Source organism: Grampus griseus (assembly GCF_964374135.1).
Source record: "Grampus griseus genome assembly, chromosome: 6".
Taxonomy (NCBI): Eukaryota; Metazoa; Chordata; class Mammalia; order Artiodactyla; family Delphinidae; genus Grampus; species Grampus griseus.
The window spans coordinates 18,444,151-18,458,742 of record NC_139000.1 but is presented as its reverse complement, the minus strand read 5'-3'; positions in this window follow the sequence as shown (position 1 = coordinate 18,458,742).

The window sequence follows — 14,592 nt, the reverse complement described above, 5'->3', positions numbered from 1 at the left end:
CCATGAGGGTTTGTTGTAAGATTAGAGTAATATACTGTATATCATGTGCTAGGTACACAGTAGACAACTGACAAAGAGCAATTCTGGTTGTTATTATTATTATTATTAGACTCTTCGATTTTTAAGATACTCATAATATAAAGCAGGATTCCTGAGAAAAGTACATACTGATCATAATACCTTATATATGTTTGGTGGACCATTTTATATCATGTATCTCAGTCGATAATCATAACTTCTCTATTTATGAAAGGTATCAAATATTCTATTTTAGAAATGAAAAAAATATGAAGCCTGAACAATCAGTAGCTTCTGGGATTTCTTCCACCAAAAAGCTTCTCTGCTTGGATAACTCTTTTGTGGTGTGCTTTTTTTTTTTTTTTAACATCTTTATTGCAGTATAATTGCTTTACAATGGTGTGTTAGTTTCTGCTGTATAACAAAGTGAATCAGCCATACATATACATATATCCCCATATCTCCTCCCTCTTGCGTCTCCCTCCCACCCTCCCTATCCTACCCCTCTAGGTGGTCACAAAGCACCGAGCTGATCTCCCTGTGCTATGTGGCTGCTTCCCACCAGCTATCCATTTTATACTTGTTAGTATATATAAGTCCATGCCACTGTGCTTTAAAGCCAAGCTTCACTGTCCTATCCTCCCTGAAGGATTCCCCACTTCCTCCTCTCAAAGCAGACTTTGTCATTCCCCTCTCCGTGTTCCCATTGCTTGGGATAACTAGATCTGCCATAGTAGCTCTCATTCTTCCATTTATTTAAAAACTTTTTATTGACTGCCTCCTAATAGTCAGGAATACTGCTCAGTTTAAGGTTTTGGGAGGTGAAACAGATAAGACTTCTTGCCCAAACAGAGCTCAGATCTAGTGAAAGAGACAGACATTAATCAGATAGCCATAAACATGACATATATATATATACCAAGTGGCTGCAGTTGAGATAGTAAAGGGTAGCTTGAGATTAGATTGATTTATTAAGCAGGGGCGACGTAACATCCTACATGGCCTTGTGTGTCATGCTAAGGGTTTCATGTTCTTATCCTAGGAACAACAGGAATCCCCAAAAGGACTTGAGAAGAGGAATGAATTAATCAGAATTTAATTTTAAAAGATCAGTGTCTCTTTTTTTTTTTTTAGAGAATGTGGTTATTTTCCATGCTACTTGAAGTCAGAGACCATATTCAGTATTCCTGTAGCATCTAGCAAGGTGGCTGGTGTAACAGTAGGCGCTTAGGGCTGTTGCTAAATAATGATGTAGGCATATCTATAGACATATGTATATACACACACACATACATATTCAGTAATCCTGTCAATGACTCACCCAAATAGCCATTGTTACGTCAACTGAGAGATTAGAAGACTAGAATACAGAGAGATGGTATCATTTGGTACTGTTGGTAGTTGGGTAAGCCAGGATTCAAACCTGGTCCAGAATATTCTTTAGGGTCTACATTCTTCCCACAATAATATGCCCTGACTCTCATTGTGCCATGTGGCCTCTCATGGAAGTTGCTCAACAACGTAGACTCTGAGTACATGAGAGCTTTGCCTAGTAGCCTGCCTCTCCCAATTTTCTAGGCAAACATCATCTGGTACCTCTCCTGACACCATAATTGTTCTACCTGCTCAGGCACCCATCTGTCTTCCTGTTGCATCCCCCTCCAGCCCCACTGGATAGACTTTTTCTCATCATCAATTCCAACACCAGCCCCTAGTGCTTGACCGTTACTCAGTGTCCCAGGTTCCTAGTCAACTCACTTCTAAGCCAGCCTGTGTCAAATGGCATTGGACCTTCATTTTCCTTATCGAGAAATCAGAAACAACCTACATCAGGGTTCTAGAAGTTGAGTCCCAACCTGTAAAGTGAAACCTATCCTATAGTGTTTTTTCTTTTTTACCTTTTTCTTTCTTTCCAGTTTTATTGTGATATAATTGATTTGAAACATGTTGATAATTGATTTCAAACATGTTGCAAAGTGATAACCATCATAGTGTTAATACCTCCATCATATCATGTAATTATCTTTTTTTTTGTGGTGAGAACATCTAAGATGTACTCTCTAAGCAACTTTAAAATATATAATACAGTATTATTAACTATAATCACCATGCAGTACACTAGATGCCCAGAACTTATTCATTTTATAACCGAGAGTTTGTACCCTTTGGCCAAAATCTTTCCATTTCCCCCACCTCTAGCCCCTGGAAAAACCATTTTATTCTCTGTTTCTATGAATTTGGCTCTTTTTGACTTCCACATGCAAGTGACAGCATACAGTATTAATCCTATAGTGTGTTGAACTCTATGTTTTCTATGATGTTTTGTAAGCTCATGTATTAAGAATTGCTTTGGCTCCTAGTAAGAGAAACCCAAAACCACATGTCACAAATAAATCAGGAACTTTGTTATTCTTATGTAACAAGAAATCCGGAGGGTAGCAAATGAGGGCTTCTATTGCTATTTCAAGATGCCAACAGGAACCCAAGCTGCTCCTGTTCACCCCTCCCCAGTCCTTCCTTAGCACGTGTACGCCACCGAAATGGCTGAACCACTTCCAGGAATACAGTCACGGTCTAGACGAGAAGGAGGGGAAGAGGATGAATAAAAGGTATTTGCTGGCTAAGAGGACTCCTTTTGAAAACGATTCTCCAAAACCCTACCAACAGCTCTGCTTATGTCTGATTGGCTAGAACCTGGTCACATGGCCACTCTCAGTCCATGTTTTTAGTTGGGTTTTTGGTATTGTCACACCAAAGCCATCATTTACTGAATGTCAAGGTCCTCCCTCTATATTATTTCATTTACCCCTTGGAACAGGCCTTTTAAGAAAAGTATGAATTGTAGGTATGAAGTCACTTTTTACGTCACTTTGGGGAGCTCTGTGATCCTCTCTGCATGGAAATATTTTCTGCGTAATAGCCTTTGTCAGGCACTTTGTTTTGTGAAGCAAAGCCTCATGGAAGCCTAATATTTGTATGAGATAGGTATCACTTGTTATTCCCATTTTCCAGATAATGCAACTGAGGCTTATGACGTTAAGTCACTTGATTAAGGGCAAATGGCTAATATATGGCGTTTCCAGAATTCCAACCCAGATCAGTCAGACTCTGAAGCCCATGGCGTTTTCCATTCTGTTATGTTGCCATGTCTGAATCTGTCTAGCTAAGGAGGAGGGACATCCTTGAGGCATACCAGGATCATTTCTCACCAGCATCCCCACAGACTAATAAATGCCGACACACATCTTGTATCACGGCTTCCCGTCAGTCTCTGCCTCCGCGTTTTCCCCAGACCTGTTTCAAAGGTCCCCAAAGGACCAAAAATGTCATCTATGCAGACAAATTGGAAGCAGGTTAAAAGAGAACAAAGGGATATTGAGCCAGGGTAAAAAATTAACGTTCCGAACAATTTTCAGTCTGCACAGATTGATTTTTCCTGGGCATTTTTCCTCTTCCCATTTTGTAATTTATGTTTATTTTCAGTGAAATTCAGTCCATCTGTATCTGATTCATTCACACGTAATTCATCAGCTGACGGCCCTGTCAGAGAAAAAGATTCCGATGTGCCTCTTGCGTTTGACTTTGGACTCGAGGTCTGTCTGGAACACCAGGGCAAGGTGACCTGTGAGAAACGTGGAGAGAAGCAGGTGAAGTGGCTTCACACCTCCCCTTCCAATATGCATGGCCTTCTGTCGTCTTCTCTTTGTTTTAGGCAGCTCTCGTTGTCTTCTCAATTATTTTGTAATTGGGCTTATGCACAAACCTTTCCAACTCTGCTGGCTCCATTTTGTCTGTCCATAAGCATGCTCACATTTCTCTCATTCTAAAACACGAAACAGACAAGTCACCCCCAGACAAAGGGATCACAAACGACAATGCCCTTCCCCACCTCCATTCATCCTCAAACACATTTCCACACCAGCATCTCAGAAGTTTGCACTCTGCATTCATCACCTCCAGTTTATTTCTCACACCCCCGTTATGTACCTCTGCCTCCTGTACCCGATCGAGACCTTCTAATGAAAGTCACCTTTCAATTGCCAAGTCCAACAGTTACGTTCTGCTACTATGTGATTAGTGTCTCGGTAGCACTGGCTACTGTTGACAGTTCCGTCCTTCCTTATGCTCTCTGCTCTGTTGGCTTCCTTCCATCCCTCCTCTTCTTTCTTCCCTTCTTTTTGGTCTCATGTGTCTCCATTTTTCCTTATTCATAAAAAATTTATGCACTATGGCCCCCAAGTTTTGATTGAAGTTTCTGGAGCCAGAATGTCTGGGTGCAAAGCCCGCTGTGCCATTTCCAAATGTGCGACCTTGGGCAAGTTTCTTAAACCTCTCTATGCCTCAACTGAAAATTGGGGAAAATTATAGTTCTTACCTCATGGGGTTGGCTAGGGATGAAATTAATTTATTACCTATAAAGTTCTTCAAACAGCACCTAATATCATAACCACTTCATAGATTTTAACTGATAGGACCAGTACTAAACATGATCTAATCATCTGTAAATGCTTATATGACTGATGATAGATGGGAATGTATTCTAATACAATCATTGTGATTATTTTAAAATTACATTGGATGCATATTTTAGTCTATAGGAGATTATGGCCAAGCCTACAGATGTATGTAAAGTAAGTCCATATGCTTTTACTAATTATATACACCTAAAGATAGAAACTAAGGTTAAACTGTTGCATAATAATACAGTAACAGGAAAAGTAGTGGAAAAATATATAACTTACCAACACTAATTACAAGAAAGCTGTAGTGGTCATATAAATATTAAAATAGACCAGAGGAATGTAGAGATATTTCATAATGATAAAAGGGTCAATTCATTGGAAAAACATGAACTTATCTATGTGTATGTACCAAATTAAAGGAAACAATAAATAAATCCACAACCAGATCTGGGAATTTTAACTCTCTTCCCTCAACTTTAAAAAACAAAAACAAGCAAACAAACAAAAACTAAACCAAAAAATCACTAAAGCTATAAAACATTTAAACCCTGTCAATCACCACTGGTCTGACATTTATAGCAAACTATATCCAACAACTGCATAATACACAGTTTCTTCAACTTCATTTGGAATGTTCACCAAGATAAACAATATGTTGGGACATAGAAAGTCTCAGTGAACTAGAAAAAATTTGTTTTCTTATTGACTTTATTCATTGATCTCAACGAAATTAAATACAAAGTCCAAAAAATAACTAACACTATATCTTACATGTGGAAACTAAACAGCACACTTCTACATAACTTGTGAGCCAGTGGAAAAATAATGAGGAAAACTAGAGATTATTATCAACTAAATGACATAGAAAGAACACATGTTAAAATTGTCGGAATGTATTTAAAGCAGTGCTTAGAAAAAAATAGTTTAAATGCTTATATTAGAAAATAAAAAAGCTTTAGAATTAATTACTTAAATTTCCACCTTAAGAAGATGAACAAATAAACCCAAAATTAGTAAATGAAAGGAAACAGAAAATCAAGAGCAGAAGCCAATAAAATAGAAAAGCAATAGGGAAAATTAATAAAGCCAAATGTAAGTCTCTAGAAAATTACAAAACATTGATAAATCTCTAACAAGATTCATTAAGAAAAAGACAGAAACATAAAGTCTCCTTATCATAACAGAGAGGACATTATTAAATATCCTATACATATAACAAACATAGTAAGATAATATTATTAACAATTTTATGTAAATAAATTGAACAACTTAGATGAAATGGAAAAAAGAATCCTTGAGAAAAACACAACTTAGAAAAAAACTGTTACAAGAAGAAATATAAAATCTAAATAGCTCTATGTCTTTTCTTTTTTGTCATCGAAAGGCTTTTTTTCGGACGCGCAGGCTCAGCGGCCATGGCTCACGGGGAAAGGCATTTTATTTTAAATACAGCAGCGTGTACATGTCAATCCCAAACTCCCAATCTACCCCTCTCCCCTCCCATCCTCCCCAGTAACCATAAGTTCGTTCTCTGAGTCTGTGAGTCTGTTTCTGTTTTGTAAATAAGTTCATTTGTATCTTCTTTTTTTTCAGATTCCGCATATAAGTGATATCATATATTTGCCTTTCTCTGTTTGACTTACTTCACTTAGTATGATAATTTCCAGTTCCATCCATGTTGCTGCAAATGGCATTATTTCATTCTTTTTAATGGCTGAGTAATATCCCATTGTATATATGTACCACATCTTCCTTACCCACTCATCTGTCCATGGACATTTAGGTTGCTTTCATGTCTTGGCTATTGTAAACTGTGCTGCAATGAACATTGGGGTACACGTATCCTTCTGAACCATGTTTTTCTCTGGATATATGCCCATGAGTGGGATTGCTGTATCATATGATAACTCTACTTTTAGTTTTTTAAGGAACCTTCATACTGTTCTCCATAGTGGCTGTACCAATTTACATTCTCACCAACAGTGTAGGAGGGTTCACTTTTCTCCACACGCTCTTCAGCATTTGTTGTTTGTAGATTTTCTGATGATGCCCATTCTAACTGGTGTGAGGTGATACCTCATTGTAGTTTTGATTTGCATTTCTCTAATAATTAGCGATGTTGAGCAGTTTTTCATGTGCTTCTTGGCCATCTGTATGTCTTCTCTGGAGAAATGTCTCTTTAGGTCTTATTTTTGGATTGGGTTGTTTGTTTTTTTGATATTGAGCTGCATGAGCTGTTTGTAAATTTTGTCGGTCACAGTGTTTGCAGCTATATAGCTCTATATCGTTTAAAGCCATGGTTTTCAAAGTCTGGCCCTCCCAAACCAGGACTAACGACGTCATTTATTACTGTATTAAAATGAAAATTCTTTAGCCTCACCTCAAAACTACTGAACCAGGAACTCTGAAAACAATGTTCAACAGTTTGTGTTTAAAAGCCCTCTAGGCATGAATTTAGCAGAAACATCCTAAACAAAATATTAACAAATTGAATCTAAAAACACATAGAAAGGATTAAGCGACATCTGTCCCAAGAAAAATAGGTCATTTTCATATTTTAAAAATCAAGCAATGAAATTAGAAAAGAGAAAAACATAATAATACCTTAATAAATTGCAAAAAACTATTTTTAACAGTTCAATACCTATTCATAATAAAAACTTTTAACAAACTAGGAATAGAACACAACTTTTATCAGTATGTTGAAAGCATCTCCAATAGCAATACTAACAAAGGATGAACCGTGAAGAGCCAATAAGCACATAAAAAGTTCTCAGCACCATTGATCATCAGGGCAATGCACACTTGAACCACAGTGAGGTCCCACTAAGAGAATGGCAACACTAAATACTGGTAACGTTGGGAGTACCAAACTCTAATATATTTCTGGTGGAAGTGTAAAATTGCACAACTACTTTGGGAAAAAGTTTTAATATTTTCTTATAAACAAACCTCTGCTGTGTGACCTGGTAATTCTAGGTGTTTAGCTAAGGGAAATGAAAATCTATGTTTACAAAATGACCTGTAAAAAAATGTTCACAGAAACCTTATTCATAATAGCCTAAAACTAAAATGGTTAAGCAAATGGCAGTATATTCACATAACGGAATTATATTAAGTAGTAAAAACACCAACAACTTACTTTTATACTCAGCAACATGGCTGGATTGCACAGTCATTACGCTGAGCGCACAAGCCAGACACAAAAGAGAACGCACTGTACAATTCCATTTATATGAATTCCTAGCATAGGCAAAACTAATCTAAGTTGAAGAAAAATTCAGAGCATTTGTGCCTCTGGGGGATACTTTAACTGAGAAGAGGCTGAAGGGAAAATTCTGGGTTGACAGTTACATTCTATAGATAGGTATGTAGGTTGCACCGGTGGGTGCATTTGCCAAACCTAGTGGAATTGTAACTTAAGATTGTGCATCTCCCAGAATTTAATTTTATCTTTTAAAAAACTGTGCATTAAGGAAAAAAAATTGTATGCTTCTTGAATTGACAGCCAAATTGCTGGCTTGGTTAACCTTCAACAGCAAAAATGCTGATTAAAGTCTAACGTGAATGGAAAGATACGGAATGCAACATTGTAAGGTTCCTCAAGTCTTCCATATGTCTGTTATAACTGATTTTGTGTGTGATTTTTGCAGTCTTAAAGCCAATATCAATATTTGTCTGCAACTTGGGAAGCCCTTTTCTTGCCAGAAATGTGTAAGCTCTTTTTTCCTCTTGCTATAAATGGGATAAGTCCTACCAAACATTCTTCAAAAATAAATGAGTGGAACATTAATTTCCTGATAGCTCAACACCCCAGCTTTTCAACAGCATTAAATGTTTTCATGTGTTTAGTTTTTCATTGGTGGAGTTATTCATTTCTGAATATAAATCTCCTTTTTTTTGGAAATTAAAGATACGTTTAGTTTATATTTCCCATATAATCAATTTTCAAAACTTAATAACCTTTTAATTTTAACGTTGCTTAGCAGGAAAACACACCTGAAATCATCTGTTGGTGCCTACAATTGGATAGATATATAAATGGGAAAACTATTATCTTGTTTTTATACAGTATTGAATATATTAGAGAATGGAACAAGATGAAGAGAGGTAAATAAAATTTTGGTGGAATTTTTGGTGTTGATTTACATTAAAAATTTTTTATGTATTATATAATACATATATATGTGTGTGTATATATATATATATATATATATATTTTTTTTTTTTTTGCGGTACACAGGCCTCTCACTGTTGTGGCCTCTTCCGCCGCAGAGCACAGGCTCCGGACGCGCAGGCCCAGCGGCCATATCTCACGGGCCTAGCCACTCTGCGGCATGTGGGATCTTCCCGGACCGGGGCACGAACCCGTGTCCCCTGCATCGGCAGGCGGACTCCCAACCACTGTGCCACCAGGGAAGCCCAATACATATATTTTTTAAAATTGGAACTTCATTCAACACCTGCTTACTCTATAGGTCTAGCAGCTATCATGTTCTATCACTTTGACAAAGATTTCTGAAAATGATTGAGTCCCAATCCTTGAAAATACAGAAATGAAAACAAAATTCTACCAAGAAATGCAGTCTAGGGTAGGGGGACAGACACCCATACTAACAATAGTAATTTTTTTTTAATTTATTTATTTTTGGCTGCATTGGGTCTTTGTTGCTGTGCGCGGGCTTTCTCTAGTTGCGGCGAGCGGGGGCTACTCTTCGCTGCTGGTGTGTGGGCTTCTCATGGCGGTGGCTTCTCTTGCTGCGAAGCACAAGCACTAGGCACACGGGCTTCAGTAGTTGTGGCATACGGGCTCAGTAGTTGTGGCTTGCGGGCTCTAGAGCACAGGCTAAGTAGTTGCGGTGAAGGGGCTTAGTTGCTCCACGGCATGTGGGATCTTCCGGATCAGGGCTCAAACCCGTGTCCCCTGCATTGTCAGGCAGATTCCTAACCGCTGCGTCACCAGGGAAGCCCCAACAATAGTAAGTTTAATAGGATATGTTAAATGTTAACACATGGAAACAATGGGCTATGGATGTAGTTATATGTAGACACTAACCCAATTCTGTGGGAGTATACTGGGCAAGATTCCAGAATTCTTCTCCACTCTCCTTACCTTTCCCTTCCATCACCTTCACCTTCACCTGGCTTGTTAATTTCTTTCAGGTCTCAGATTAAATACCATGATTTTAGAGACATCTTTTCTAAACTCTCAGACCATGAGGTATCCTTATTATATACTTTTATGGTACCGCATAATTTTCTTCATAACACTTATCACAATTGTAATTTAAACATTTGGGGATAATTATTTCTCTAACATTTAATTCACCTGCTGGAGTGTAGGTACCTTGTTTGTTCTAGTCTTTGCTTTACTGCCAGTGATTACCCATGCTATTTGGTATACATTGGATGATCGACAGATTCTTTTTTTTTTTTTTTGCGGTACGCAGGCCTCTCACTGTTGTGGCCTCTTCCGTTGCGGAGCACATGCTCCGGACGCGCAGGCTCAGCGGCCATGGCTCATGGGCCTAGCTGCTCCGCAGCATGTGGGATCTTCCCGGACCGGGGCAAGAACCCGTGTCCCTTGCATCGGCAGGCAGACTCTCAACCACTGTGCCACCAGGGAAGCCCCCGACAGATTCTTTTTTAACAACAGCAACAACAAAGAATGAGCTAAGTCTTGAAGGACCAATGTTTTTTCAATGCAGAGCTTTCCAAAGTTCTCTTCTTCTGATACCTAAACTATAACATGCAGCTGGTGTGGTTACTCTATCAACCAAGTTACTGATCGGAAGAAGCCTACAGTGAACATCCATGCAGTGTGAGTAAAATCAAACCTGCATTGCTGTAAGCTACTAAGATTTGGGAGTTGTTTGTTATAGCAACATAATTTAACTCATCCTAACTGATACAGTGGTCATATCCAAAATCCACTTTTGCTAACTAAGCCAGTATCAAATATGCACTGAGCACTATGGAGGTACATACAAATTAATTAAATGTGGCCCCTGAGCTACTGCACCTCATAATTTCACAGTTCCTTCTTTCTAATGAAATAGAGCCCTCCCTTAGTCCAGAAAAAAATGCTACCTTTGTATTTAATATGAACTCTTAGATATGAGTAGTGAAGTTATGAGTCATGAAGTCAGATCTCAGTTATAAAACCTAGAGGTTAAATTTTCTAATCTCTCTGGAATTTAGATTTTTGTTGTTGTCATTGTTAAGATGGGAATAAACCTCATGACATAGAAGTTAACTCTAACATTAGAAATGTGTCTATCTCGGGCTAGGTAGTAATTGTAGTTATTTATAATAAAATAAGAAGAAGGAGAATGTGGTATGTTGTTATCGTAAGAATATTCTTTTAAGTTCTGCTATATGAAATCATCTTTTTTTTTTTTTTTTTTGTGGTACGCGGGCCTCTCACTGCTGTGGCCTCTCCCGTTGCGGAGCACAGGCTCCGGACGCGCAGGCTCAGCGGCCATGGCTCACGGGCCCAGCCGCTCCGCGGCATGTGGGATCTTCCCGGACCGGGGCACAAACCCGTGTCCCCTGCATCGGCAGGTGGACTCTCAACCACTTTGCCACCAGGGAAGCCCTGAAATCATCATGAAAGCCCTTATTCATTATTAGAGAAGAATTGTGTCTCGCTTGTCTTTATATATCTGGTGGTTAGCACAGAGCTGGACACACGGTTGGCATATGACAGACGAATGTTGACTTGAATTCTATGAGGGTTGAGAGGAGAATAAGAGGAATTTCCAGTCTGAAGATGTCAAGGGAAATTTCAAAGTGTCAAGGAAGTAGAAACGTTTCAACTTAAATCTTGAAAGCTAGGCAAAATTTTGACATGCTGGAGATAGAGCATGATTGTCAGAGAAAATAGGAAAAGCAAAGACATGAGTTAGGACCTTCTGGGATATGTGAGGCAAATAGTGAGTAGTTTAGTTTGGTTATATGTAGGGCACATAAAGTAAGAATCTTGTAAAAGGTAGGCCAAGGTCAGAATATAGAGAGCATCTTGCAGGCTGTGTAAGGAGCTGAGTTTTTAGTCTATAGCAAGAAAGAGTTATTGTGAGCAGTAAAGGAAGAGTGAGAGGTGGACAGAGCAGTGCTTTAGGAAACCTGTTTTGGGATGCAGCGTTGTATTAAGTGCTTTACAACTGCAATTATCCTATGAGATGGAGAATATTGTTTTCATTTTCCATGAGAAAACTGAGGCTCAGATGTTAAATAACTTGCCCAAGTTATAGCCACCCATAAGTGGAAAAGATACAATTTAAATCCAACATTTTGTTTGATGTCAATCTGTATTTCTTCCATTTAAGACCATAACAGAATAAAATTTACTTCAAGATTTTCCAAATGTACGGGAAAAATCATTCTTGTGGATAATGCAGCTCTAAGGTTTGTTAAGCAAGTCCAGATGAGTTTCCTTAAAATATTTATTTTTCCTTAAAATGTATTTCAAAGATGATTTGTGAAGTGTAAAGTGTTAAAAGAATACAAACTGTTAATACTAATGCTAATTAGATAAACTATGCTTAGAACAGTGCTGTTTAGATCTTTTAGATCTTATGTCACTCTAGCACAAAAAAAGATTATTAATTTAATTACTTTCTCATTTCTAATCTAATTTCCCTAAGCACAATATTTACAAATCAAGAAGAAATTCATCCCAGCACGTTTTGCATTTAAAGTTCTTTAGAAGGTTAAAAAAGATGTCCAGACTATGAAAGTTGGAAAAAATCCAAGTGCTTGTCCTATGATGGAGACCAAAACTGAGGAACACTTTGGTGGTATGGGATATGACCTTTTTAGTCCAAGTGACACAGGGCATCTGCACAGGCTTCAGATGGTTTAAAAAATGTTTTAAAGGATCCCTGTGTGCTGAGCACTTATTCTTAGTAATTCAGCATTTACATTCAGAGGATGAATCCTAGGACAAGGTAAATAAAGGAGATCAATATAATAGTATTTGTCTTTTACTAAATGTCCACCATGAACTGGATCCTTTATTCATTTTATTTCTAATCTTCGCAACATCTTTTCAGGGCCTGTATTGCTATCTCCATTTTGTAGATAAAGAAAATAACAATCAAAATACTTTTAAAAACTAACATGTGCCTAAGTGGAGATCTTTAACTTACATTTTTGGAGTCATAAGCTCCCATGCTTTCTATTTAACCAACTTGCCCAAGTTCCCTTCAACCGTGATGCTCTGTGATTCTACCTATCACCTCTGCTTCTTTCTCTTAAAATGGAAAGAGAGGGTGATTGCAGTTGAATCCACATGAGTTAGCTTGTTTTAGCCAAGAATGACCTCAATGGAACATTGTCTTGCTTTTTGTTCCCCAAGCATTGAGACACAACTATAATCCAGTTGTTCTATGGTTTATGGCCACTCTTCCCATTATACCCTTGATGAACAACAACTGTTGACATGGAACTCTATAAAAGAGTCAGTCCTGTAAGACCTGAGGAAGTCCCTTCTTTCTCATCCAACCTCATCCTTTCTCCTGCAGAAGAGATCAGTGCCCTGAAAATGGGAGAAGTTATGCCACTCATGAGGCTAATGATGGATAGTGTAAAAGTCTCAGTGTACAGAACATCTCAGAGTAAAAACAAAGACTGTGGGGCAACTGAATCTATCTTAAATGGATTAAGTGCACATAGAAATTGATCCTTGGGCTAGGCAGGCTTTGTTTGACTCAATCTCAGGGACATTTTGTAATTGTTATTTATCAGAAGCTGGCTCTATTTGTCTAAAGGCTCAGAGTAAGGAGCAAACTCCAAAAGAATGTTGGTGTCTCCAGACCTAGGGAGTAAGAATAAGAAACAGAGAAAAACTCTTTAAAATCCAGCCCTGGACTCCTCTTCCCCCTCCCCTCCTTTCTCATGTCTCATCCACACCAGACAAACGCCTTTCTTTCTCTTTCTGTCTTTCTCTCCCCAATTGTGAGCCTCTCTCTGCTTTTTGCTGCCAGGCTGGTCTTTTTCCACCTTATCAGCTTAAGCAAGCTTTTACTCTTTTTTTTCAGGTCTTAGTAAGATGCCCCTACTCTCTGGAGCTTTCCCTACACCATCACCACCACACAGAATAAATCACTCCCTCATCTGTACATCCTTAGGATGTACATCCTTCCTGTCTTGTAGCATCTTACATGGTTTATCATTGCTTACTGTGTTGTCTTCTCCCCCTATCAAATCCCCAAGTACAGTGCCAGAGACCCAGCATGAGCTCGGTAAATTTCTAGTTAATGCACACAACTGAGATCAGAGGTCCTTTACTCAGGGAGCTACTACTCCATTCATACCAACAGTCTTTAGCCCCACACCAAACCAGACTGGAGCACACAACGCAGAGTTCCACAGTGACTTCTCCGGCTGCAAAGCAATGTAGACTTTACTGAAGATCTCACTGCAGAGACTGAGACAGACACAAGCATTGCACACAAGTAAAATCTCTCATTAGATAGGTCTACACTCTCTAAAGTCCTTTTCCCTTCAGGTCACTGCTAGGATGTTTTTCTTTTTATCCTAGTTCCCAAACAGCAAATAACATTTTTCAGACTCTCTCTTCACCTAATTCTCCCCCCAACAGTAGTCACCAGTTGAACTTTAGTTTTCTTACTTTCGTATTATTGAAAACAAATTCAAATAATCCACTACTTTTTACCACTCTCTCGAATTGCAGACCTGTACCCATCACAGTGCTCACGGAAAATGGGGGACTGTGCTCATCTCGTTAAATGGCACATTAACCTCACCTCACCCAGGGCACTTTAGTACTTTTTTCCCTAAGAAATATAATACTTTCTCCAAGAAAGTATTTGGTGAATGTGGTTGCCCACACTTGATTATATGAATCTTTAATTACTGGGCTGTCTTAATTGCTGGCTATTGAGTCATCCCAAATTCTTGGAAATACACAAAGGTTAGACAAAGAAATAAAGTGAGTTAGTGACAGAAGTGGGATTAGAAACCAGTTGACCTGACACTCGTGTGTCTTCTTTCACATCTAGAATATTGGAGGAAATGTAAACTAGATAAACAATGAACGGAAATATTGTCTACCGTTTATTTCTATTTTCTCATCGCCTGTACTAGG